This window comes from Oryx dammah, unplaced genomic scaffold, assembly GCF_014754425.2.
Source record: "Oryx dammah isolate SB20612 unplaced genomic scaffold, SCBI_Odam_1.1 HiC_scaffold_10, whole genome shotgun sequence".
Lineage (NCBI taxonomy): Eukaryota > Metazoa > Chordata > Mammalia > Artiodactyla > Bovidae > Oryx > Oryx dammah.
The window spans coordinates 17,760,981-17,781,834 of NW_024070194.1; positions in this window are offsets into that span (position 1 = coordinate 17,760,981).

Here is a 20,854-nt window from a genome sequence, read left to right on the forward strand (position 1 = left end):
TTGTGCAGGGCACTTTAAAGATTGCAAAGCACACGGGATCATATTTGATCTTTACATATCACTGTGAGGCAGGTGCATTCTACAGATAAGGAAACCAAGGCTCTTTAGTAGAAGTGACTTGCCCAGAGTTACAGAGCTGGGAAGTAGTCAGCAATGGAAGCCTGCTTTGTTTTGTTTTTAATAATAACAAGACTTTAATTTTTAAAATTTATTTTTATTATTACCTTATTTTTGGCTGCACATGGAAATTCTCTGACCAGAGATCAAACTTGGATCTCCTGCATTAGAAGCATAGAGTCTTAACCACTGGACCACCACAGACGCCCCAGAACTCTGTTTTTTTTTAGTGTAAAACCCTCATCTTGTCCAGCCTGTGCTTCTCAGCTCCACCTGATCCCAGGTAATCCAAGACCAGCGACAGTGGGCCACAGGTCATTCCTCTATAGCCCCCTCATACCTGGGAAACAGCAGTGTAGTGGCTAAGATTGCATGGGAGCTACAGTCAGAGTGTACCTGGCTGACTTCAAGTCCTGGCTCCACCACTTGGAGCTGTGCGACCTGGGGCAAGTTACTTAACCTCTCTGGTCTCTGTTTTCTTATCTGTAAAATGGAGATGATAATGGTATCTATTTCACTGAACTGTTGCAGAGAAGGCAATGGCACCCTACTCCAGTACTCTTGCCAAGAAAATTCCATGGATGGAGCAACCTGGTAGGCTGCAGTCCATGGGGTCGCTGAGGATTGGATACAACTGAGCGACTTCACTTTCACTTTTCACTTTCATGCATTGGAGAAGGAAATGGCAACCCACTCCAGTGTTCTTGCCTGGAGAATCCCAGGGACGGGGGAGCTTGGTGGGCTGCCGTCTATGGGGTCGCACAGAGTCGGACACGACTGAAGTGACTTAGCAGCAGTTGAGGGGATTAAATGAGGGAATCTACATAGAACCCTTAGCATTGTGCTGGGCAAGTAGTGAGAGCTCAGTAGATGTTCGCCGGAATTAGTATTATTACTCTCAGAGTTCCTGCTACCTGACATTCCCTTCCACATGGCTATGTTAGTTGAAACTGGACTCATCCCACCACCTTAAGATCAATATGTCCTCCTATAAACATCACTCCCTGACCCTGCCACCTCAACCAGATTCATCTTCTCTCTCCTGGATTCCTAGCAAGTTCTATCAGTGTTTCCTTTTTTTTCCTGCAAGTTATTCCTGCCTCCTCTTCTTTGCCCATGCTGTTCCCTCTGGATGGAATGCTCTTTCTGTCCTGCCTACCAGGTTAACACATCTTTAAGTAGCATCTCCTCCAGGAGGCTTTCGCTGAGACACACAGGCTGTGTCAGGAGTCTCCTCTTGGTTCCCACAACCCTCAGTTCTCTGAAACACCAGAACTGCTACTGAAGATGTAGAAAATTCTGACCCCAATAATTAGAAAATGTATATTCTTTTCAAACACACATGCAACATTTACAAAACTCAGCCATGTTTTAGGCCATAAAGCAAGTCTCCTTCCCCACCCCACACCTCTTAGGCATATGGGATCTTAGTTTCCTGACCGGGGATCAAACTCATGCCCACTGCACTAGAAAAGCAGTCTTAACCACTGGACTGCCAGGGAAGTTCTGCAAGTCTAACAAATACCAAAGAAACAGTATCATACATACATTAAAAAAAAAAACAAACAAACCACAAAGCAGTAACAAAAGATAACTTAAAATCACCTGCATGTTTGAAAATTTAAAAATACGTACTTCCAAATAACTCATGCATTGAGGAAGAAGCCAAAAGGGAAATGAGAAAGTGTTCAGAACGAAGTGATCATGAAAATACAATGTATCAAATTTGTGGGATGCAGCTAAGCAGTACCTAGAAAGACATGCACTGGCTTAAGCTCTTAACACTAGAAAAGGAAAAATAAGACTGCAAAATAATATAAGCATCCAAGTCAAGAAGTGAGAAAAGAACATCAGAATAAACCCAAAGAAGGTGGAGGGGAGGGAGGGAGTGCCTGCTAGCTTCCACGTCTGTGTCCCTCGCATGCTGGGGGCATCGCTGGGTCCGGCACAGGCTCGCCCAGGGCTCAGTGCTGGAGGACTGTAGTCAGTCAGGAGAATGTGTGCCGTGGGGACAACAGTTTCAGCTTCTCACTATTCCACTTTCCGTGTCAGTGTTTTTCAAGCTGAAGTTCCTATCCCTCGTGGGGTCCTGGGGTGTGTGTGAATGAGTGTGTTTATGTGTGTGCGTGTGTGCGCATGTGCTGGAGGAGGGGGTTAGAGCTGGGAGGCCCCTAGCCCCACACTTTCTGGTCATTCTCTTAAACACAAAAGAGGTCTCAAGTGGGCTGAGTGACCTCCTGAGATGCCAAGGGGCAGATGCTGACCCAAGGTCACCTGGCGATGAGGAGGTCAACCTAGGACCAGAATTTGGGGCTCCCATTTCTGGGGCCCACCTTTCTCCTCAACACAGAGCCACCACCTTCCTCCATGGGGTGTAGTGCTCACTGCCAGAATGCTATATCAATGGGGCTCCCAAGACTGCTGCATTTGCAGGTGGTGACCTTGGGGTTGGCAGGAAGCACTGGCTTGGAGCTGGCACTGTGCAGGCCTGGGCTCCAACTCCAACAGCCTGGCCAGCCTCAGGGACCCCTGGCAACTCGAGAAGCCTCACCGCCTCCTCTCAGAAGTGGGGATAATGACATCTGTGCCTCCCTTCCCGGGCTGACTGTGAGGGTCACAGGCAGTAAGGTGTGTGTAAATGCCCAGCACAGAGCCGACCAACACTCACTCAGAGTGAAGAATGGCATCAGCTATGAGAGATACAGTCCCGATCACCAGGGGCCGGCCTCTGGCCTAAGGGCTGTAAGTTCACTCATTTGTCCCTTTAACTGATACTGGCTGTTGTTGATCAGTCACTCAGTTATGTCCGACTCCTTGCAACCCCATGTACTGCAGCATGCCAGGCTTCCCTGTCCTTCACCACATCCCAGAGTTTGCTTAAACTTATGTCCACTGAGTCGGGGATGCCATCCAACCATCTTGTCCTCTGTTGTCCCCTTCTCCTGGCTTCAATATTTCCCAGCACACAGGTCTTCTCCAGTGAGTCGGCTCATTAGATACCAACTGAGCACCTCCTAAGCGCCAGGCCTTTGAGACTTTGGGGTTCAGCAGTACAGACCAAGTTCTTGTCCTCATAGACCTTATATCCTGGGGTGGGGGTGGGGGTATGGATGGGCAAATAACAGGGAAATGGACATATTGTAACTCAGGTAAGGGTAGCTTCTTGGAACCTAATCAGAGACTGTAAAGAAGAATGGGCATGACGGGTGGTCAGGACAGGCTTTCTGGAAAAGCAGTGCTTGGGCAGCAGCAAGGGGAGAGCCTGTGGATACTTAGGGAAAGGATATTCTGGGTAGAGGAATGGCAGGTGCCTAAGTGGGTGTGCAGCTGGCGCTGCGAATAAGAGAGAGTGCAAGACAGTGGGTGTCAGAGTGTTTGAGTGTGTGTTGGGTGAGTGGCTTACTGTGAGGGGTCAGAAGGGCAGGAGGAGCGATGCAGAGTGTGCAGAGGAGGACAGATCCTGAGGGTCCCGTGACTGGGTTCCTCGGGTGTGCCGGCATCATTTTTTGGCCGTTCACCAGGGTGGGGGAAGAAGGTCCAGCCCAGGCAGTCGCACGCCAGCACCCACTCTCCACGTGGTTTCCAGGAGCGTGGTTGGTCCTGAATGAGAGGCGCGTCTGGGGAGAGGCCCTTGAATGCCAAGCGTTCAGCAGCGAGACCCCTGCGGATGTGGGAGGCGAGGCGGGTCGAATCTGGGTCGTGGAGAAGCCAGGAGGGGAGCTAGCTAGGGCAGCAGAGGCAAGCCACCCGGGGCTGGGGTGGCGGGGGTGGCCTCTCCATGGAGACGGTGTTCGGAAGCCCCATTGGAATTACTCACGGAGGCCCGTGTGCACACGTGTGTGTGCACCTAGGGCCATGTGCACATACACGCACCTCAGAACCCACGCAATCCCAGCTCATCTCAGAAGGCACTTAATGATTGATGTCACGCTCCGGAGGAGACGGGGGCCTGGTGTCTGTCTCAGGAGGAGGATGGGTGACAGGTGTCCAGTGGGACCAGCAGGGACAGGGCTCCTCTGTACCTCTGCAGCCTCGCTTCTCCACAGGGCTGGGGTGCTGGGCAGCCCCCCATCACAACTCTGGTGCTCTGTTCTGCATTAGGCCCCATGGGCACCAGGAGAAACCTGGTCCCTGCCTTTAATGTCTCTCGGGGAGAGAGATCATAAACATAACTACAGAGATGGTTGAACACTGACCAGACCTGCAGAGAAGGAATAGGTGGATCACAGAGCACATTTAAAAAGAGAGAAAGTGTAACAAAGCTTCCAGAGAAAGTGAGGTTCAATCTGAGGTCTGAAGGATGAGTAGGAATTGACAGGATAAGGTGCATGTATGTAGGTGTGTGTTTCAGGCAGAGGACAGTGTGTGCAAAGGTCCTGGGGTTAGAGAAAGAATCACAGGTTTAGGGAAACAGAGAGAAGACCAGTGTGGCATGGGAGACAGAGTTGTGTACCATCAAAGTCATCCTTCCCTGTGTGTGTGCAGGGCCCAGAGCTGGCAGAGAGACAGGTTAGGGCTGGAATGCACCCATTCACTGTGCAGCTTTGGGCAGGTCACCTCCCCCTCTGAGTGTTGGTTCCTTATCTGAACAATGGAGACACCAACCATGCTGAAATTCAAGATGGCACGTTTAAAGTGCCCTGAAGGGTGCAGACACGTGGTAGCTCTTGGCAAAATGAAGCCTATCGCCAGTTTCCTTCTCTCTTCTGTGCTGGTTTCCCCCCTCACTTCGCTCCCCAGCTCCTTAAAGGGGCTGGAGTCCTGTCTGAGGCTGGAGATGGGACCAGCTTAGCCCAGTCAATGCTCACAGTGGCTGGCCCACCCAGACTGGTCCCACTAGGCACGCCAAGCTGGGCTTTCTCCCCAAGGGCTCTCTGGGGTCTCCATCTCTGGAGACCTGGGGACAGGAACAAGAATAGTAATCCAGACCAGCCCTGCCTCCCCAGCTCAGCCAGAGGACCTAGGCTTCCGGGTCACCAGTGAAGTGAAGTGAAGTCGCTCAGTCGTGTCTGACTCTTTGCGACCCCATGGACTGTAGCCTACCAGGCTCCTCCCTCCATGGGATTCTCCAGGCAAGAGTACTGGAGTGGGTTGCCATTTCCTTCTCCAGGGGATATTCCTGACCCAGGGATCGAACCCTGGTCTCCTGCATTCCAGGCAGACACTTTAACCTCTGAGCCACCAAGGAAGTCCGCCAGCTCAGTCAGAGGACCTGAGCTTCCGGGTCACCAGGGCACCCCCTAAATGTACAGCCCTTCACAGCTCAGCAGCCCCCTTCTCTGGGGACAAGGATTAGTGCCTCCATCTAACAGAGGAGGAGGTTTAGTGAAGGGAGACCTACCCAGGCTGGGGATCGGGGTGCTAAGTCAAGCTCTTTTCACTTCCAGGCCTCCTCAGGCTCTTGGCCAGGCCAGTGTTTCCCATTCACACCCCCCTCTCCCATCTCGCACCTGGTGCCCCTCAGAGTTTTAATCAGGCATTCCACCCTGATGACTCCCAGCTCCAAGTGCCACCCTCCCCTTGTCCCTGAAGGTTTTTTTTATTTTGGCCACTTCAAACTGTGCCCCCCATAGCCTTAACTCCTAGACCACCAGAGGAGTCCCTGCCCCTGAATTCCCGTCTCTTTTCAGGGAGGTCACAAAACTCCTTTCTGCCCATCCTCGCCCCACAGCCCCTCCACCAGGAGTGCTCTGCCCTAGATCTTCATGTGGCTCCTCCCTTCCTTCATTCAGGGCTCAGCCCAAATGCCACCTCCTTAGAGAGGCCTCCCCTGCTCTATGTCACCACTCCCCAACTCCCATGTCACCCAGATTTATTGTCTTCAAGAGCACTTGTTCATTTATTTTGCTTACTGTCTGTTTCTTCCACTATAGAGAATCCCTGGAGAGCTGGGGCTGGGTCCTATCCATTTCAATATCCTGAGTTTGAGATGGTCCCTGATCACAGGAGGTGGTTATTAAGTGTACGTTGAGTGGATGAACACATAAATGAATGAGTGAATGAAGGACCAGTAGCCCTGAGGATGCATCACCTCCTGGCCGCCTGCCCTTACATGTCCACCCGGCATCTGAGACTCAACACGTGTGAACTCCAGATCTCCCCTGGCAGACTTGTTCCTTTCACATCCCCATCCCAGTGGCAGCCCCCAGCACCTGAGCTGGACACTGAGGTGCCCCTGCTCCCCTTCTCATGCTTCAAAAGTCCCCTCTCCTGTAGCCAAATCTGGTGGTGCCCTCTCTGAGCCACCTCTCAAATCTACCTGTTTATTTCCATCACTGCTGTCTCAGCCCTGGACCTGGCTGCCATCACCTGTCAGAAAGGTCACGGCAGCCAGGTTCCTTCAAGTCATGCCCCCTGATCATGCCTCCTTACCCCTCACTGGCTTCACAGTGACCACAGGCTGAAGCCCAAACTCCATGGCCCAGTAACAAGGGTCCTCTGTGACATGACTCAGGCAGTTTCTCCAGCCTCAACTGCCACTGCACACCCAGGCTTCAGCCACCACAACAGCCCGCGGGTGTCATGCCTCCAGACCTTCTATTCAGCAGTGCCTGCTACCAGGAAAGACTTTCCCTTTGTCAGCCTGGCCCATCACAGCCCAGTTTTGCCCCACCTTCTCAAGAGCTATTGTCCTGACCAATCGGGGGCCGATTTTCCCTTCCCTAGGTGGGTGTCTACTGCAGCCTGGGCCAGGCTGCCCTCAGCCTGTACCTTCCAACCCAACCACTATCATTTTCCCAATGCACGTCAGCCTCTGTCCTCAGAGCCTTGCATGCATCACTTCCTGTAACCTGCACAGCACCCACTTTACAGATGAGGACACAGGTTAAGTGACCTGCCAAGATCACACAGCAAGTAACACGTGGAGCTGGGATTAGGAGATGAGTTCATCTGACTCTAAAGGTGGATTATGAATTCCTCAACAGCTGGGTCATGTTAGGCTTTTTCCCATGGGGCTTTAGAGCCCAGTGCACAGAACTGGGTTCAACAATCACTGTTTCAAGCAGAAGAATCTGGGTAAGAGAGCAGAATTTACAGGGAGAAAGATTTGGGCACAATCTAAGAAAAATCCCAACGGTGCAAGGAGCTGCCCAGGAGGTGGCGAACCTGAATGCAAGCAGAGCCCAGAGGAAGGCTGGTGGAAATTTGAGGAGGGTCTTTTGCCCTGGGAAGAGGTGTCCTGGAAGACCTCTGAGACCTCTGAGTTACTGGTGAAGGTGGGGTTACTACGGGGGACCAGTCAGGGGCACGACCTCAGGCCACCGCCTCCTATCACCCAAGTCCTGAAGCCCACCACAGGAAGTCAGGAGCCTCTGTAACTCATCAGAAGGAGAGCCCTAAGCTGCCTCCTTCCTGGGATGATCCGTGTTTTAACTGAGATTTCTAGACAACCCAAACGATTCACCTTCAGGCCCTGTGCCAGGCTGTGGGAAGGGGCAGTAGGGCCTGCCCACTTGCTCACGTGGCACAGGTCAGGGGGGGAACACATCCAATGCCGGGCAGATCGTCTCTGCCAGGCCTGCACTGGGCACTCTGCCCCTCACTGAGCCCCACTCCCAGCCCACGGACTCGGGGGGCCAATGTTCCATTTGCAAGACAAAGAGCCGGGCGCTGCGAGAGGGGTAGTGACTCACTGGCAGGTGCACCGGATCCCAAGGGGAGCTGCTGCCCGCCTCCCTCGCCCCGCCCCTTCCGCTCCAGCAGGGCTGGCGGCTGCTGGGAACAGTTCCTGAGCCTGGTAGGGCCTGAGAGAGGGGGCAGCTCCGAAATGCAGGAGCTACGGCTTCCGCTGGCCTGTGATGAAGGCCTCTGCGCTGGACGGTTTGAAGTTTGGGGGGAGAATGAATAGAGCGGCTCTGGCCTTGGTGCCTGGGGCTGGCCTGATCATGAAGGACTAGGATTTTATAAATATCTCAGCCCTCACACGGATCACACGGTATGGGGAATTAGCTAGGAGGCAAATTAGGAGGAAGGGGAGGAAGGGCTTCAGCTGTGCTGGCAGCCTCTTTGGAGATGCAGAGTTCATGGTCAGAGCAGACGGGACTGAATGGCCTGTCCATTACCCATGGATACTGGTGCCCAGGCCACTGAGGCCAAGGCCAGGGTATGGGGAGCAGGTCTTTGAGACAGAGCCCTGGGGGCACAATCTGAATCAGGAGCCACTGCCTTTACTGGGAGGGGGGCGTGGAATCCTCAGCCGAGTTTCCGGCAGGGATGGGCGGAAGGGCTGACCCCAGCTCTCCATGAGCTCAGTCTGGAGAAGGGATCAGGGTTCATTCTTCCCAGTGTGGGGCTAGGGTGAAGAGATCGACTGGGATCAAAATCGGGGCTCAGTGTGTATTCAGGACCCCTCCAGTGGGTACTTCACTCCTTTTATTTGGCTGCACCGTGTCTCAGGCAGGATCCTAGTTGTCCAACCAGGGATCAAACCTATACCTCCTTCACTGGACGCGTACAGTCTTCACCACTGGACTGCCGGGGAAGTCCCCGTTTCTTTGGGGATGTGGTACTTCACTTCTCATATCTGAGTCTGACTGAGAGACAAGCCAGTTCTGCAATGACACCGAGGCCCGGGATCCAGAACTCCACTCTGTCTTAGGGAGGGAGCTGCGCCCATGAGAAATTCAGCTAGCCTAGAGGGGAGGGCCGTGGAGGCATGCCCCCCTCCTCGGGGCTGCTATTCTGGGTCTCTGTAAGTCACAAAGTGGGAGTTAAATATAAGGGGACGCCACGTGACAGGCAGTAGGTGGTTAATGACCCTGTAGAAGGCGAGTCAGAACCCAGAGAAGGCGCCATGAGGGGTGGGGCTGCGGGGAGGGGGAGAACTAGCCTTGGCCAAGGAGACAGGAGGCTTGGCTTTGAGGACCGCAATGTCCCTGCCTCTGTGTGTGACTTCAGGCTCATCCCTGCCTTCTCTGGGCCTCAGTTTTCCCTTCATGGGGCGGGCAGTTGAACTCAGGTCTCTACATTCTCTTTATCTGTGAGACTCCGTGAATGGGCACTCCTTCCCTGGCCAGGACTTGGTGGGGCTCTCAACTCCACCACCTTCACCCCCACCTGTTAAAGTCTGAGCTGGCCTCAGAGGCCCCAGAGCAAAGACCACTTCCTCCATGAAGACCTCCCCCACGGGCAGAGAGTTAGGGAGTTTGGGATGGACATGCACACACTGCTGTACTTAAAATGGACAACCAACGGGGACCTGCTGTTTAGCTCATGGAACTCTGCTTGGTGTTATGTGGCAGCCTGGATGGGAGGGGAGGCTGCGGGAGAATGGATACATGATTATGCTTGGCTGAGTCCCTTTGCTGTTCACCTGAAACTATCACAACATTGTTAATCGGCTGTACCCCAATACAAAATGAAAAGTTAAAAGAAAAAGACATTCCCCACTGAAATTCACTGCCCCTTGGTTCAGTTTGCATGCCTTTGAACCCCCATTTCAGCCTGGAGCCCACTCTGCCATGCAGTAGGGTGGGTGTGGTCCTGGCCGTCTCCCCCACCAGACTGGGAGCCCAAGAGCTCAGAGTCCATCCACCACCCACCCCTTGGTATCCTAGCCTTCAGGGTCCCACAGCCATGGTCCCCAGCCCCTCAGATCCTTCAGAGACCGGAGCTGTAGCAGCCCCCATGGTCACTATACTCGTCGTACGAATGGCATTGCACACACGGTCATTCTGCACATACCCGAGCAACTGACTGCCTCCTCTTTCAAGGGTGCTGTGTGAGTCACACTGTTCCTTGTATTTCTCTTTTTTCTCTGTCTATTAAGAAGGTCAGAGGCAAATGTATAGCTTCCCATTAGCAAAGTATAACCTGGAATTATCTCATTTCTGCCTCTATTGATTCTTCTTCTGATCTCTTATTTCCTTTCTTAATTCTATAAGGAAATTTTTTAAAAAAGATAAAGGAGAGAAGAAGAAAAGGAACACAAGGATGAATTGGGAAATAATACCTTAGACTCTTAGCTGTAAATGATAAATATTAGTTCAGAGTGTAAGAGTGTTTTGCCCATGACAGGAGTCCCAGGGATGGGGGAGCCTGGTGGGCTGCCATCTCTGGGGTCGCACAGAGTGGGACACAACTGAAGCGACTTAGCAGCAGCAGCAGCAGCAGCAGGACTCAGCAAAGGCTATGGCTTGGCACTTACTATCTCCTCTAATCTCCACCATTCCCATAAGGGGCAGGTGGTATATGTCTTATCTCTCTGTTGCGAATGGAAAAACAGAAGCATAAAGACAGGAAGTAACCTGCCCCAGGACCCATGGTGAGAAAGAACAATAACTGCAACTTCAACTCTCTGACTCCCAAACCAGTCTCCTTAACTACCGTGCTTTCTTATTTCCCCAGCCACAGAACAGTGGAACCTCTACGTCCTCAGGTGTCCCTGCAGCTTGAACTCAGGCCCTGTTCAAGACCTGACTCAATAAATATTTGCTTTCAAACTTTTCAAAGAAACTTTAAACCCTCAGGTAGAGGCCAAATGTTAAAAATGTGAGCCTGGAGCTGCCATTAGCTCCGAGGTGAGCCAGAGAAATTCCATCTCCTGCACAAGGAGAACTCTGTGAAATTGCTCATGATACAGTGAGTGAGAGAAGAAGGCAAGAAACACCCAGTCTCCAACAGTAGGAAACTGGGAATATAACTTCCATCCAGCCACACTGTGGAATATTATGCAGCCATGAAAAAGCAAAAGGTTCATTTCTAAGTACTGACCTGAGAAGAAATCTCCAAACCATAGGATATATGAAAAAAGCTGGCTGCAGATAAATTAAAGTATGGCTCCATTTATGAGAAAGGAAGACAATAAAACACCTATGCAAATGCAGAGAAAAAGATCTAGGAGGATCTTTTTCCATCTCCACCTGGATTCCTCCCCTGAACTCTGGACCCATGTACCCAGTTGTCCACTCAGCATCTTTGACATCTAACTGGCATCTCTAACTCAAGATGACCAAACCTGCAACCCTGACCCTACAAATCTGCTCTTCCCAGTCTCCCCATCCCAGTTTCTGGTAGCTCCACCCTCCTAACTGATCAGACCCAAACCTTGGATTCAGCCTTGACTCTGCTTTGTCATCCTCACAACCAGCCCAGCAGCAAATCCTGACACCCCATTTTCCAGACAGGAGAGGCCATGGTAGTCTCAGCCCTGGCCAGAGCCCACCCAGGTGCTCCTGTCAGCGCTGGATGGACATGGGACAGTGGGACAGTGACCATGATGAGAGTCACTGATTATTCCATCAGTGATTAGGAATAATCACAGGAACAACGTTAACAGCTATCACTTTTTTGGCAATCCCATTAGGCCCAGGACTTGTCCTATTCCGGATCCTTTATATCTCTCTTGACCTTGTCCTTGCCTCAGAGGACCTTTTAATAAATGGGCACAGAGAGGTTAACTGGATTTCCCAGAGCCACACAGCTAACAGGTAAGAGAGCAGGAATTCTAACCCAAGGTGTCCAACTGAAACTCCAGAGGTGCCTGACAAAGTGTCATGTTATGGATTCCATTCCTGGCAGCAAAGCAGAGTGGAAAGAGATTATGAGAAAGAAGAATCAATCGAGAAGGGGGCAGGGGCTTCTCCTATCAGATATCAAAGCACATTCGACAGTTATTTGTGGTGGTTCTTAACAGCAGGTGAAACTGTGCTCTTGGGGTGTATTTGGAAATGCTTGGGGCATTTTCGATTGTAATAATGGCTGGGGACAAGGGAGCGGTTCTACCAGCATTGAGCACCAAGGACTGAATCCAGGATCCTAAAGAATCTATAACTAGCTGGATAGTCAAGCCCCCAAAAGAATTGTTCTACTCCAAATGCCAAGTTCTACTCCAAGTCCCTGCTGAAGAAAGAATGAGATACAGTAATTAGTGCAGAATTAAAATAGACAAAGGGGAAGACAAGGAGATCAATGAGACGGAACAGAACTCCCAGAAACAGATCCATAAATACACAGGCACCTTAACAGAAAACAGATGATATTTCAAATTAGCAAGAAAAGGATGGAGGATTTCTAAAGCTGCTGGTACAAACTATCCAGGTGCTAAGTTGCTTCAGTTTTGTCTGACTCTTTGCGACCCCATGGACCCCGCCAGGTTTCTCTGTCCATGGGATTCTCCAGGCAAGAATACTGGAGTGGGTTACCATGCCCTCCTCCTGGGGAATCTTCCCGACCCAGGGATTAAACCCAAGTCTGTTTCATCTCCTCCACCGGCAAGCAGTTCTTTACCACTAGTGCCACCTGGGAAACCCCAAAGATATGCTGTATCTCCTTCTAATAATTTTAAAGATTTGTTTTTCCTTTATGTTTCAAATTAAGCCTTTGATGCATCTGGAATTTTATCTTTGCATGTGGTAGGAGGTAGGGAGCCTAATTTCATGTTTATATGGATAGATTTGAGCTTCCCTGGTGGCTCAGATGGTAGTCTGCCTGCAATGCAGGAGACTTGGGTTTGATCCCAGGGTTGGGAAGATCCCCTGGAGAAGGGAATAGCAACCCACTCCAGTATTCCTGCCTGGGAAATCCCATGGACATAGGAACATGGTGGGCTACAGTCCATGGGGTCATAAAGAGTTGGACACAACTGAGAGACTAATACACACACAGATAGTTTGGGGCTTCCCAGGTGGCGCTAGTGGTAAAGAACCTGCCAGCCAATGCAGGAGATGAAAGACAGGCGGGATCAATCCTTGGGTCGGGAAGATCCCTTGGAGGAGGGCATGGCAACCCACTCCAGTATTCTTGCCTGGAGAATCCCATGGACGAAGAAGCCTGGTGGGCTACAGTCTATAGAGTCACAAAGAGTCAGATAAGACTGAAGCAACTTAGCATGCACACATGCATAGCATATCTTTATGACCTCAGGTTGGGGAAACTGTAAATAAAAGCAAACAAAGGAAAAAAAAATGATGCTTTATTTCACCCAAAATTTAAACTTCTAAATGAAAGAGACACAAAGGTAAAAGAAAAGCAAAACACTGGAAGAAAATATTTGCAACAAACATAAAAAGGACTGAGATCCACATACACAAACGTCTCTAATAAGTGAATAAGAAAAGATAAAAAGAAAAAAACCGGGCATTTTGCAGAAGAGGAAATTCCAAGATGACTATTAAACACATAACGAAGCTCAGCCTCTCTGATAATCGAGTGATGCTAACGAAGATAGCTGCTTTTTCCCAGCAGACTGGCAAAATTGAACAGTGATAAATCAACTGATGGGGAGGTGCTGAGGAAATGGGAACTCAGATACATTGCTAATAGGAGCACAAAGCAGCATAACAACCTTGGGGGGCAATTTGCAGTGTTTGTTAAAACAGAAAACCCTGCTTCCAGGGAAACATGAAAACATGTCTACAAGGAAGTTCATGGCAATACTGCTTAAGATGAAGAACTGGAGATGCTGAAATGTCCACCAGCGGGAGGATGGGCAAAATGTGGTATCAACATCTAATGGAATCCTGCTCAGCAGAAGAAATGAATGAACGCACAGATACACTTATACTTGGATAGACGTCAAAAACAGGGGAAGTGAAGAAGGCAAAATGCAAAGATAATTCACTTATTATGACATAATTTATATAAGAAAGTCATTCAAATTACACCCGTGAGCTTGGGTTTGTGAAAGCTCCCTCTAATACCTGGAAAGACTTTCTGCATTTCCTCCCTCTTCCTCCCTTTCTCCCTCCTCCCCTTTATTCCTCCTCCCCTCTCTTCCTCCTTTCCTTCCTTCCTCCCTTCCTTCACTGTCCCTCTCTCCCTTCCTGTGACATGCTTGCTCTGTGCTGACAGGTGCTGGAGATGAGGCCAAGGCCCCAGCCTGTAATCCCTGCCCTGCAAAGCATCCCACCATGACCCCCGAGCCTGCCCTAGACTAAGCGCTCACTGCAGACCTCATGTCACATAGCTCTTGGGCTCTGTGACATGGACATGATCCTACGCCCTGCTGGCACGTGAAGTTCCTTGCCTTCCTTTCCCACTGTCCTCTGTCACCCCCACCCGTCTCTCCTTCTTCATTTGCTTTAGTGCCTGGGAGCGAGGGTAGAGTGTGGTGGGAGAGGGCAGCCAAGTCTCTGGGTCCAGGAGATAATCTCTCCTTGCCTGGGCTTGGGCAGTAATACCCTAAGGTGACAGGTGGTCATAAGAGCCGGTGGACACCTTGTCACAAAAGCCAAACAGGTGCCAAGGACAGCAGCCATGATCATGTCCAGAGCCTCAGACAACCACAACAGGGCCCTGGAGAGAGGGTGGCGGCGGACAGATTAATTGGGCATGACAGCAATTCTGTGAGGCATATTAAGTATGGAGCTGTTAGGGTGGCTGGTAGAGGAGCAGCCAGAGCTGGCCCAGCCACTGACCCCCACAGGGACACTTGGCTCTGAGGCCCAAGTCTGCCTGCCTGGAGGAAGGTCTATTAGCTGGGGCCACCAGGTGCTGTCCCTGCCTGGCTGCCAGTCCTGCTGGGTAGTTCAGGGAGGCAGGGCTAGGCCCTTTTCTGTAAGTACATTCTAATACTTGCTGTGCTGCCTTAGGGGGCATCTTTTCCTTCTCTGGGTCTTGTTTCTACTGACTAAACTGTCAGCCCTTTCCACCCACTGTCTCTTCTGATTCTCAAAATACAAAAACAAAACAACCCACCCTTGTAAGGCAGTGATTCCATGTGAGCATTCTAAGTTGTTTCATTTATATGCAACTCTTTGTGACCCCGTGGACTGTGGCCCGCCAGGCTCCTCTGTCCATGGGATTCTCCAGGCAAGAGTACTGGAGTGGGTTGCCATGCCCCCCTTTTCCATACAGTCCCTCTTTCAGATTTGGCTCATATATAACACATACCATTCAGGAAAACCCCACCAGATTCTAAGAGCTTATATTTAACAATCCTTTCACGCCTTCCTCTGTGTGTAAGACCAAGGTCACCCCTCCACATATCAGTTTACAAAGCCTGGCCCCACCCATTAGGCTGTGTAGTGCTGCCAGCAACCTTCCTATTATGACTGAGGAAACAGAGGCTAGAGAGAGACAGAGTTCTCAGTCCACTTCAATTCTCTAGGCCTCAGTTAGTTCACATCTAGAATGGGGAGGGGATACATGTTAGTACCTTTCCTGTAGCTTGATGTTTGGAAATAAACAGCATAATACATTTCTTAGTTCTTAAAAATGTGTAAATAATAAAATGGACCCAAATCCCACCTCAGATACTGTTAGGATTTTTTAATGCCAAGGCCAAAGACTCTGATCTCCCAACTGGGTTCCCTGTAAAGCAGTCCTGGAAATGATTCATGAGAGTCTCTGAAGACGGAACCACGGACAGTGTCCCCAGCTGCTGGGACTGAGCCAAACCCTCTCTTCAGTACCATGGACAGCACTCCACTATCCCCCTCAAGGAGAGGGCAACCACATCGTGCTCACCCTAGATAGCTCAGTGCCAAGGTCAGTGAAAAAACCCCCTCTGCCCATGCTATGGCGGCATTGAAAGCCTCTTTTTTTTTCTCAGCTAGTTACCTGTTTCTCTATTTTTAAGGACCAGAACAGACTACTTTCTTTCTTTTTTTTTTTTTTCCTGTCCCTATATATAGTTATTTATTGCCATTGGCCTGTTTCCCTGTTTTTCACCCAACGACTGAGGTACCTCAAGAAGGCTTTCTAGGGGTATTTGACTGGGAAAACCCATCTCCCTAGGCCAGGAGAGCTTCCCAAGCCTTCTCTTTTTCTCACTCCTGGCCTCATTTCAGACACAAGTTAGTGATGGCCACTGGGCAGAGTGTCACAAGCCAAGAGTGGCAGCAAGGGCCAGGCCCATTGCCACCTCATCTCAAGGACTGGGCTCGCTGCCCTGTTCAAGATGCTGAATAAAGAGGAAAAGCACTTCTGAGTGGAATAGATGCCTGTCCCCTCCCCCTCCTCCCACATCACTCATCCCTGAGTCCATCTTTATTGGCTCCTTTCCCATCTGATGAGGGCTAGATTCCTGCCCTGCCCACCTCCATGTCTGACTTCATCGGCCACCTACATGGTCTCAGAGAAAGCACCATGAGCTGCCTCAGGCCCTTCTTCAAGGACCTGCAGGGCCTCCGTTCACCAGGGACCCCAGAAAAGCCAGCAATATCCTTCTAAGACAGCAGGAGGGGAAGATGAGGCCACAAAACAATACCAGTGTCCTCCTCTGATAAACAGGAAGAAGTCCATCTCCTCAGAGCTGTGATAAAACGAGGCAGTGTGTCCAACACGAGCCTGGCATACAATAGGGGCTTAGTAAATTTCCATTCCTCTTCCCAAGAAGGAAGATACAATGAAGGTAATAGTGAAAAAGTTGGCTTAAAGCTCAACATTCAGAAAACTAAGATCATGGCATCCGGTCCCATCCCTTCATGGCAAATAGATGGGGAAACAGTGGAAACAGTGGCTGACTTTATTTTTCTGGGCTCCAAAATCACTGCAGATGGTGACTGCAGCCATGAAATTAAAAGATGCTTACTCCTTAGAAGGAAAGTTATGACCAACCGAGCCAGCATATTGAAAAGCAGAGACATTACTTTGTCAACAAAGATCCATCTAGTTTTTTTTTTTTTTTTCCCCCCAGTGGTCATGGTTTTTCCTGTGGTCATGTATGGATGTGAGAGTTGGACCATAAAGAAAGCTGAGCGCTGAAGAATTGATGCTTTTGAACTGTGGTGTTTGAGAAGACTCTTGAGAGTCCCTTGGACTGCAAGGAGATCCAACAAGTCCATCCTAAAGGAAATCAGTCCTGAATATTCATTGGAAGGACTGATGCTGAAGCTGAAACTTCAATATTTTAGCCACCTGATGTGAAGAGCCGACTCATCTGAAAAGACCCTGATGCTTGGAAAGATTGAGGGCAGGAGGAGAAGGGGATGATGGAGGATGAGTGGTTGGATGGCATCACTGACTCAATGGACATGGACATGGGTGAACTCCAGGAGTTGGTGATGGACAGGAAGGCGTGGCGTGCTATGGTTCATGGGGTCGCAAAGAGTCGGACATGACTGAGCGACTCAATTGAACTGAACTGAATGAGGATCACTACCGATACTGAGTGCCTACTACATGCCAAGTGCTGGGTCAAGGTCTTCAGGGGCAGAGAAGGCAAGGATTATTAGACCAATTTTGTCAATAAGGAAATCAAGGCTCAAAGAGGTCAAGAAATAGGCCAAAGGTCACACAGCTGACCAAATGACAGAATCAGATTTTCACCTTCAAATTCCAGGCTGCTTCCCTATCTCCAGGAGCTCTCTGATAACTACAATCATACTTACGTCTCACATGGGGGACCCAGTACAGCCTACTTGCTACTTGCCCACGTACAGTGCTGGAAGCTCCATGGGCAGCTACTTGGCAGTTATCAAGCTATTGGTCCCAGATGGTGGAGCAAGTGAGGATGGAGGCAGAGCCCATACCCCTTTGCCCTCCCAGGAGATTTCAGGGGTCTCAGATGCAGTCCCCTCCCATCTCTCTCCTAATGTGGCAAGCTGGCACTAGCCCACTTGTCTATGTAGTGCTTATACACCCAGCATCTCTGAACTTCCACATAGAGCCCCTCACACCTGTCATACGGAGGAGAACCCTGAGGCCCAGCAAGGGGCAGCACTTACTCCAGGACACATGAACAGATGTGATCTCAGGACCCCAGACTCCTCCAGACTTCTGCTCCTGCCCCTAGACCACAGGGTCAATGGGGGCAAGCGTCCAGCACGCTTGCGCACTCCTAGGTACCTAGCATCCACCTCAAGGCCTGGCCTGTAGCAATTTCCTGTGGAAACATGTGACGTGTCACCCATTTTCTCTATATGACCCAAGGAGCCATGCACACAGTAGGCGCTTAATGAATACTTCTGAAATTCTTTCATTCAGAATGCTTTATTGAGTTCTTAATGTATGCCAAGCACTGCTGTTGGTGGTGGGACCACAGCAGTAAGAAAAAATAGATCGGAGTTCCCTGGTGGTCCAGTGGTTAAGAATCTTTCTGCTAATGCAGGGGACACGAGTTCAACCCCTGGTCCTGGAAGATGCCACAGGCCAAGGAGCAGCTAAGCCCGTGCACCACAACTACTGAATCTGCACTCTAGAGCCTGGGAACTGCAACTTCTGAGCCTGCATGCTGCAGCTACCGAAACCCTTGCTCCCTAGAACTCGTGCTCCACGATAAGAGAAGCCACTGCAACGAGAAGCCCGTGCACCGCAGCTAGAGACCAGCCCCAGCTTGCTGCAACTAGAGAAGGCCTGTGCGCAGCAGTGAAGACCCAAAGTAGCCAAAGATAATAAATAAATAGTTTTTGAATGGGAAAAAAAATCATAAGTAAATGGACATTCCAGTTTTCTTGTGACACCAATTGGAATAAATCTGCCTGCTTCCTTGCTCATTTTCCCTATTCATTTTGGGTACTAAAAGGGTAGGGACTGCCCTTATCACGTCTCCAAGACTATATATGTGCCCAGAATACAATAAATGCTTGCTGAATCAATGAATTCAGTAGTGCGGTATAATAAAAGACAGCCACCATATGTTGAGAGGGTTCTCTGCTGCTGCTGCTAAGTCACTTCAGTCATGTCCGACTCTGTGCGACCCCAGAGATGGCAGCCCACCAGGCTTCCCCGTCCCTGGGATTCTCCAGGCAAGAACACTGGAGTGGGTTGCCATTTCCTTCTCCAATGCATGAAAGTGAAAAGTGAAAGTGAAGTCACTCAGTCGTGTCCGACTCTTCGAGACCCCATGGACTGCAGCCTACCAGGCTCCTCTGCCCATGGGATTTTCCAGGCAAGAGTACTGGAGTGGGGTGCCATTGCCTTCTCTGGAAAGGGTTCTCTATTTGGTGCTAAATATTAAAATTATTTTAAACCTTTTTTGATGTGGACCATTTTCAAAGTCACTGTTGAATCTGTTAACAGTATTGCTTCTGTTTTACATTTTGGTTTTTTGGCTAAGAGGCATGTTGGATCTTACCTATATAACCAGGGATTGAACCTGCACCCCCTGCAATGGAAGGCAAGCTCCTAAACAGTGGACTCCCAGGTGCTAAATATTTTATACACATTAATATCTTCCCAACAGCTCCCGTGAGGTTGGCGCTTTGAAGTGGATGCTACTAGCTATCTTGCTAGCCATTTTTCCTTTTGCCTAATTGGCAGAAGTGCCCAGTTACTGTTTATTCACTCCACCAGCTTCCCCTGAGGCAAGGATGGCCAGGTGACCACACTGATAAATGAGATGTAGGCAAAAGTCCACTGAGTAGGTCTTCTAGGAAACCTATTGTTTTCCTGATAAGAAGGGTAGACTCAGAAAGCATACAGTCTTTATTTCCTTTGTTTCGCCTGGAATTCAGATACAACATCTGGAGGTGGAGCAGCCACTTTGCAGCCATGAGAACAAAAGACACATGCCAAGGATGGCAGAGGCTTGGGCCCTTGATCACTTGTTTGAAGTGCTATACTGGCCCTGGCCTGCTTCTAGGATCCTTGTTACAGGAGAATAATCTCCTGGATGTTTGTATCACTGTTACTTTCTTTATTTCTTCTGTTAAATGCAGCCATATTCAATTCCAATTGATTCAGTATTATAATAAGTGAGACTCAGAGAAGTCAAGAGATTTTCCCAAAGTCACATAGCAGGTAAACAGGTCTGGACTGGCCCCTAGGTCTAGTGTGAGTCAGTGCTTCAGCCTATGCCCACTCCCTCACCTACGTGCTATCAGTCCCGGCCTGATACCCCACACCCTGCACTCGGCTCTCCTTTGACTGCTCTGGTGTCTGGCTTTCAGTTCCCCGATGTCTCCTCTCTTAACTGACTTCACCTACCAGCTAAACACAGGTTTGGATCCTCCCTTCAAAACTTGACCCTGCTGACTGCCTCCAGCAGTGCACACAGCAAGCTGTCAATCAGTCTTTGCAGGCACATTTCCTGGTTCCCATCTCTTCCCCACCAGAATCCTATGCCTACCACCAGAGTGACCATCCTCAAGAGCAGTTCTGACTGTACCCAGCATTCAAGGCCCCTAGGATCTGGCTCCTCCCCAACATTTGCTCTTACTGTTCCCCCTGCCCCCTGCCCCCATACCCTGTATTTTCAGGTCAGCTCCAACTTCAGGTCACAGTGAGGTCCTCTCTGTCCACCTGCCTCGAGTAGGTACCCACCACCACCAGCCCGCATACCCTCCTCTCTCAGCCGCTTGGTCAGTTTCAGCACACACAACCTTGTTACTTCGCTGTTTGCCATCTACACCCTCCCCCCTGGCCCCACCAGAACCAGAGCTTCTTGAGGGCAGGAAGCAGGCCCATCTTTTCCACCCATCTCCCCATGCCTGGCACGAGGCCCAGTACTCGAGCTCAATCAGGAGGTGCTGAATGAAGCTCAGGCTAGGTTCCCACACCTTCCCGCCTCCCACATTCTACTCCAGCCGAGCAGCACTACTCAGGCTCCCTGAACCTTCCTATTGCTGCCGAGGCCCAGAGCCTCCCCTCCAACTCCTCCTCCAGCCAGGCCTTCCTCTCCCTCCGTCCATCAAAACCAAGCTGTTATGTGTCTCATGCCCTCAGGATGTTGCTTATAACTCAGCCCCAACAGAATTCAAACAGATGGGCATCCCAGACTCCAGGGTGTGAATGAAACTTTGGGACAGAGAGTGGGTATGTGTGTGTGTGTGTGTGTGTGCATGCACGTGCACGTGCTGGAGTGTCTGGCCACCAACACTCTACCCTGGATGTGACAGCTTCTCTATGTTCCTTT